General features: G+C 44.6%; 1 long non-coding RNA gene across 1 annotated transcript in view; it reads right to left on the reverse strand.

The window, feature by feature from the left end:
* The window catches only part of LOC110308611, a 22,778-nt gene extending 16,596 nt beyond the window's left edge, over positions 1 to 6,182 (reverse strand). Inside the window, exons 1-2 of the long non-coding RNA XR_002379579.1 lie at positions 6,152 to 6,182; positions 4,975 to 5,049 (exon numbers count right to left, since the gene is read on the reverse strand). This is a non-coding gene — a long non-coding RNA (uncharacterized LOC110308611). The remainder of the gene's footprint in view (positions 1 to 4,974; positions 5,050 to 6,151) is intronic.
* Between the last annotated feature and the right edge of the window lie 558 nt (positions 6,183 to 6,740).

Here is a 6,740-nt window from a genome sequence, read left to right on the forward strand (position 1 = left end):
TCACACACACATACACACACACACAGAGGAACAACAGACCATACATGCAGTGTGTGTGTATATATATACACACTGTTTGCCTGCTTGTGGCAAACATGAGATCTGAAATTCCAAAGTGCACTAGAAAAGGTGTCATTGACCATGAAAGTCTGAAGTTTGCTGAAGGACAAGTTCACTTCATAGATCATGTGTTCCATGGAGGATACATCCAGAGTAAGAAGGCCCCAGAACCACGATCAGTAATTAAACCATCAAGCAAGCAGTTTGAAAAGAAAGCCTAGTAGAAAAGAGGAAAAAATAATAACAGATTACATACATTAGAAAGAACCAGAGAACTAAAAAGCTGAGCTGGTGGGTCCAGCGTGCTGGACTCAGAGGGAACAGAGGAAGAAATCATCCTGACAGAGATAAAGGACTGGTGGACAAGCTCCACTGCACATCTGGGACAGACTTACACAGAACATTCTGTGAACAGGCAAGGGGGATGGTAAGGGCTTGGATATGTTTCACACATATTTTCTGCACATGGGCCTAGATCTGCATCTGATTTCATCAAAACAAAAGCAAAGGGCATTGGAGGTTAAAAAAAAAGTGTGTTAAAGCTTCTAGCAAGTTAAAAAATGGCAAACCCCAAAAGACTGGTAATCTGCACACCGAGTATTAAAAATTAACTCAAAAGAATCCATTAAGGGATTAAATACACAAATTAGAGGATTAAATTCATGCTGATAATATGATTATTTGCTGCATAAATAGAAGGCTCCCATCTGAACAGCGTGATCCCAGACAGTTCCGAGTCATTGGAAGTCACAATGTCCATCTGCCGTCTGTGCTTCCAAGGGCGACTGTCCTGCCTTTCTCTTACTGTGATGCTCTGACCCGGCACCTCTGAAGGCTCCTACTGTAAGCCCCACCCAAGAAACTTTTCAGTCACAAGCCACTTCCTGTTCATTGCTCCTCTTCTTCTTAAACATACATTTTATGAATTCTTTGAGAATTCAGATGTGACACAATTTGTTTTCATTAAACCAGTCTCCCACTCCCTCCCCGACAGCCATGTTTCTCTCTCTCTCTCTCTCTCTCTCTCTCTCTCTCTCTCTCTCTCTCTCTCTCTCTCTCTCTCCCTCTCCCTCTCCTTTCCGGAGTGCATCCCAAATTCATTATACATATTGACATAACTTTTGATGGAGCTGTGTCCTGAAATCCTGCTGAAGGTTAGCAATGTTGTAAGTTGCCACCAGTCTGTATACTGAGGACATTATCTGGAGATCTGCGGGGCTCTGGCCTGGCTGGACCATCCAGGGAGTTGCACTCTCTTTTCCACAGCTGCTGCTCCAGAACACCAAGATGCTCCTACCCAGCTGGCAGGCCAGCTCGAGAAGGGAGGGAAGTGCCATTGGAGGTTAGAGGAGAACTCAGTTAGTTGCCAAGGTGTAGGCCCAGGCAGCTTCCAGCCACAAATTTTTTGGGAGAGAACTCTCTTCCCAAGAGTGTTACAGCTCTTATATGCTAGATGCTCCCAGAAGAGCTTTGGTGAACCAATTTCCACACCTTTATTCCTTGGGGACAGAATCTTATATACATTTTGGGATGGGTTGGAGTCTAAGAACAGATGCTTTCTATTAGCTTGGTCTGAGATACTAGGGATGATGCCTTCTCTGTATGTGAAGGGGCTTCAGGTGCTGCCCCTATGTGACTGATCGCCATGCTCTTCTCCATGTGGGGCCATGATTATGTGACAGGGACCTACTCCCGAGTAGGTGAAATGCCTACCATCTTCAGGCCTGAGGGTTTGGGGGTTTCTGAATCCACTGAACCCTACCAAGTTTCCTGGCATGGACTATTGCCACACAGTAAGTTGAGAAATCTCTGAATGCACAGGTCTGTGAGCCCTCCCAGGTTGGCAACACAAACCATGGAATAGACACTTATTCCCCTATGGTCCGGTGGCTGAGAGTGGCTGGAGCCCCAATATCTACAGCCAGATTCAAAGTGAAAGTTCCCCAAATGATCATGGCTTCTACATCTGCAAAACCAAAGCAAGTTCATACTCAGTGGCCCAGTGAGGACTTACCTGTGCAACTGAGTGGCACACATGTTATTTTTTTCTTAACCGCAAAGAGTCATATTGATGTTCTGGATCAGTTGGGAGTCAGCAATGCAACTTCTTCCCTTGTAAAACTGTTAAAGGTTTCTGTGAAAGTTGTCTCTCCCTCCTTTCCCACACCTTGTTTTCAGTGTCATTCAACAAACATGGAGCAAGGGGTTTTGTTGTGAACAGGCAGCAGGGACAGACAACTCAGTTGCTCATAACAGACAGAGAGGAAAAGGAGAGAAATGGCAAAACCAAGTTTGAGCTCATTGTCTAACCTACTCCAGGAGGAAGACTCTTTTCATTGTTCAATGGTGCCAGTGCAGTGATCCACCAGGAACGACCGGCTGTATTGCACCCTATACCATCACACTCCAACACTCTCAATCTGCCCTCTCTATTCCTGTACATTGTGCCAAAGACCTTGGCCATCAGAGCATTCTCCTTAAATCACACACCCCTCCCCATGCTGCAGAATTCATTTTGGGTTAAATCCTTGTTATCTTAGCTGGGTTTCTTTTTTTTTATCAGTACCAGGAACCACACCCAAGGTTTTGTCCTGTTTGAAAACTGGTCCAGTATGAGAGTCCTGATCTTAAAGTTCCTGGTGGTACCCTGATGTGTGTTCTCATGACACTGTGGCCATAATAGTTGCAACTTGGGAAAACTTCAAGGTCTCTATTGACCTCCACCTTTGAACTCTCTGATGACCCACCTGGACTGGTACCTCAAGTTCAACACACTCCTTTTCATTTAACAAATACTGATGAACTCATTCATTTAGGCTTCCTGTGAGCTTGCAGCATGGTGTTCTTTCAAGCTGAGCCCAGGTAGCAGACCTGATCTTGAGATCAGGCTGGCTGCAATGTCTTCCCATACCACTGTATATAACTGTGTGAAAAGGGCACCCATTATAATGTAGCTATTGAAAAATAATGAAATGCTGGGTCTAAGGAGGAAGTGCTGGGTCTAAGGAGGAAGTACTGTGTGTGTAAAAAGGAAGTACTAAGTAATAGGAGGAAATGTTAGGTATGATCAGGAAGTACTGGGTATGGTGAGAAAGTGCTGGGTCTAAGGAGGAAATGCTGGGTATGATAAGGAAGTGCTGGGTCTAAGGAGGAAGTACTGAGTCTAAGGAGGAAGTACTAGGTAAGAGGAGGGAGTTTTAGGCAAAAGATTTTCATTAAACTCTTCTAAGAGAATCTGTAACCATCATAACATTTTTTTTAAAATGTCATCAGCATAATTTCACTCCTTAGAGAAAAGAACTTACAAGTTCAATCTAATTACATGGCAAAACCATTATAACCATTGAAATAAGAAATCTAGATCTTAGTGAATCAATAAAGTTGGATCTCAAAAAATATGCTGAGTTTAAGTATTGCAGCTTGAGTTGCCCTGTGGATTACAAAGTTCTAGGAGGTCAGCCTTCCTCAGTGTGACAAACTATCGCACAAGAAAGACTTTCTGCTGAGACTGGTTTCTGTGAATAACGTGAATTAAACTGTGGCTATCTTTGTGCTGGGATGATCACCACACTGCAGCAACAATTGCCCCTGTAGCCAGCTTCCTGCTTAGGACTCTGCATAAGCGTGGCTGGAATTACTTAACTTGGAAACCAAAGTTTATGAGTTTATTCCTAACATAATTTTACTCATGAAAAGCCAATTTTTCCTTCTGATTTTTCCAATAGCTCACATCTACACAAGCTTGTGTGAATGGGAGTCTCCTCACCATATCTGGAAATAATTTGACCCTAAGTCTGCGAAGGTGAAATGCTCAGCTGTCCCCACAGACTCGGTCACTGAGTAGCTAGGAAGGTATTGATTCAGATCTAGATGCTTAAAGGTAGGTAAATTATCTAATTTAAATTAGCGAAGCTTCCTTCCTCCCCTTCCACTGTCAATGTAGTGATGGAGAGCCCTGTACAGTTTGCTGTCCAGGAAAAGCGGGTCCATAGAGAGAACACAGCACAGGGCAGGCTTGCCTTTTCCATATTCATTCTGTCTGACCTTGCATCCTTGTGACCACAGCTTGGGTTCCCATGAGACCACAGTGCTCATTATCCTGTCTTCCAAGTGGCCAAGCTTTCTCCTTTGTTACATCTTGAGGTACAGTGAGACGATACACGTCAAAATTCTTAGGAGGCAAAACCCCTGACTTTTAATAGAAATTACTATAATTAAGATGAGAGAAAACCCCTATGCCATCTTTGGTTCCAAGCCTATACTTGAGGCAACAAGACTCAGCAGATCAGGTCTGACATGTGCTTACGGGCTCCTGCAAAACTAGCAGTTTCGTCTGCTACAAGGATGTACATGACACTGAAAAATCTAAAGAAACATGGTATTAAATACTTGAAACAGAGTAAGCCAAGGAAAATTGCTTATAGCTCAGCCACAGGGATAAGCACCTGACCTGAATCCATTGTTAGCCATAGAGAAAAATGTTCCCAGCAGGTCACAGAGCAATAGAGAAATTGGATAATTTTTTGTGTGTGTATTGTTATGACAGAAAACTTTAATGCCCAAGAAAATACAAAAATTACACAGCTCTAGCTGCTGGGCCAGATGACAAGCAATAAGATAATTAATACAAGAAAGAGTCTAGACCAGTGCTTTTCCGTGTTATATGGTGGCAAACATGTGTTGACCTTGTTATCACACAAAGTCTCAAGGCAGGAAATTGCCCAAAGGAATAGAGAATGTTTCTGGACAATAAGGGAGCCAGGCCATCTGTAGTGATGACAGCATACTGCCATTTTCCTTCTTGACACAATCCTACAAGAAAGGCTAGGGTCAGAAAAGAACTGACTAGCTCCACATGTAAAGGGGAGAGAAAGCGACATAGGGATTCTAGAGTGTGAAGATTTGGACAGGTACCTGCTTTTTGATGTGTGTTGCCATGCAAGTGCATGCTCCGCCTCCTCACCTGGGTGAAGACTTTCGGAAGCAAACCTAAGACAGAAGGCAGAGCACTTGAAGGCTTGGATATAAGAGGACAGTCACCTGGTGCCTGTGTCTTCCTCAAATTGCTAATGTGATAGTATTCTCTATATATAGTCTCAGCAATTTTCCCGACTCTAATAAGTGTGCTGACTTAATTTGGGATGTGCTAACATCAAGTCTGTAGACCAAGTTGCCAGCCAGGGCCCATGAAAAGATGGTCTGGACAGCTAGCCCTCGAGACTACAAGTCACTAATTTATCTTTTTGTCTAACCTTGCGGTGTTCCAAATTCTTTCTCTGATGTTGGTCTTTAGGCAAACATGTACTTCCAGGCTTATGAAGTGACATTGTAAATATGCCACATATGGTTAAGGATAAGGTTCCCATATTAGTACATTTTGTCTTGTTATAGCAACAACAAAATGTGAGGCTGGGTATTTCATAAAGAAAATAATTATGTGGCTCAAAATTATAGTGGTTGAAAAATCCAGCCAGTGTGGTCAGAACATCTCAATAGGTTCCCCTTGATGCACCATTACATGGGAGCTGATTAAGAGTGTGTGGGAGGATCACAGATGTGTGACAGATAGCTAAGATAGGTAAACCACTCCACAACTTGTTCTTCAGAGAACTGATCCAGGACCAAGAGACTTGATTCACTCTCAGAAGAGAACATCAGTCTCTTCTGGAAAAGGCATGTTCTGAGACCTAGTTGCCTTCCATTAGGCCTCCCCTCTTAAAGATCCCCCATCTCCCTTACTATCATGCAGGGGACCAAGCTGCTTAGAAGCACCAGAGCTTAAAGGAGTGAACCATATCCATACCACAGCAGGCTGCTTGTTGGGAACAAAATAGAGGGGGCCCTGGGGAAGTGGGGGAAGGGGAGGATATGGCCCATGTCCCGCCAGAGTTCCTGTGCTCTGGGCAGGCAGACACAGGCGTGGGAGGGCTGTCGGACACTTTCCACTCAGTCCCGGGTGGGCATCCAAGCCTCTGACCCACTCAGTGGGGGTGGACAAGGGGCAGTCCCAGACCTGGGGTCCCCAGGGCCACACCCTTTAGCCCCAGGGTTATAGGAGAGAGGGAGGAGGGAAGAGGTTCCCAAAACTGACCAGAATGCCCAGCGGATCTTGATGGAGCAGAGACTCTCTATGGTTTAAGAGCTTTATTATAGAAATGCAGGGAGAAAGAGGGAAGGGATAGAGAGAGAGGGAGAGAGAGAGAGAGAGAGAGAGAGAGAGAGAGAGAGAGGGCTAGAGAGAAAGAGAGTAAGAGGGAGAGAGGAGAGGAGAGGACAAAGAGAAAGGAAAGAGGAGAAGACAAAGAGAAAGGGAGGAGAGAGAAGTGAGAGAAGTGAGAGGTAAGAGAACAAAGGAGTGAGTGAGGGAGCGAGGTGGGGAGCCTAACAGCCCCTTTTATGATCTTTACTGTTGCTAGGTAACTGGGGAGGAGTTTAGCCTGAAGGTCAGAAGCTTGGGTGATTGTCTACATGACTACTGACCATGCTTCTCTTGTGGGGGCTGTGGGGGAGGGGTGTAACTTAGGAAGGGGCTAGAGTTCCAGGAGCATGAGGGAATGCCTACCATGTCATATAGGTGAATTATGACCATCAAGGTTCAGACCTCAGCTCAACTGGAACTGAATACCAGCCTGCAATTCCCCCACAGCTGCTGATTCAGATAATGGAAGAGTTTTGAATGC

Source organism: Mus caroli, chromosome 13 (genome assembly GCF_900094665.2).
Source record: "Mus caroli chromosome 13, CAROLI_EIJ_v1.1, whole genome shotgun sequence".
Lineage (NCBI taxonomy): Eukaryota > Metazoa > Chordata > Mammalia > Rodentia > Muridae > Mus > Mus caroli.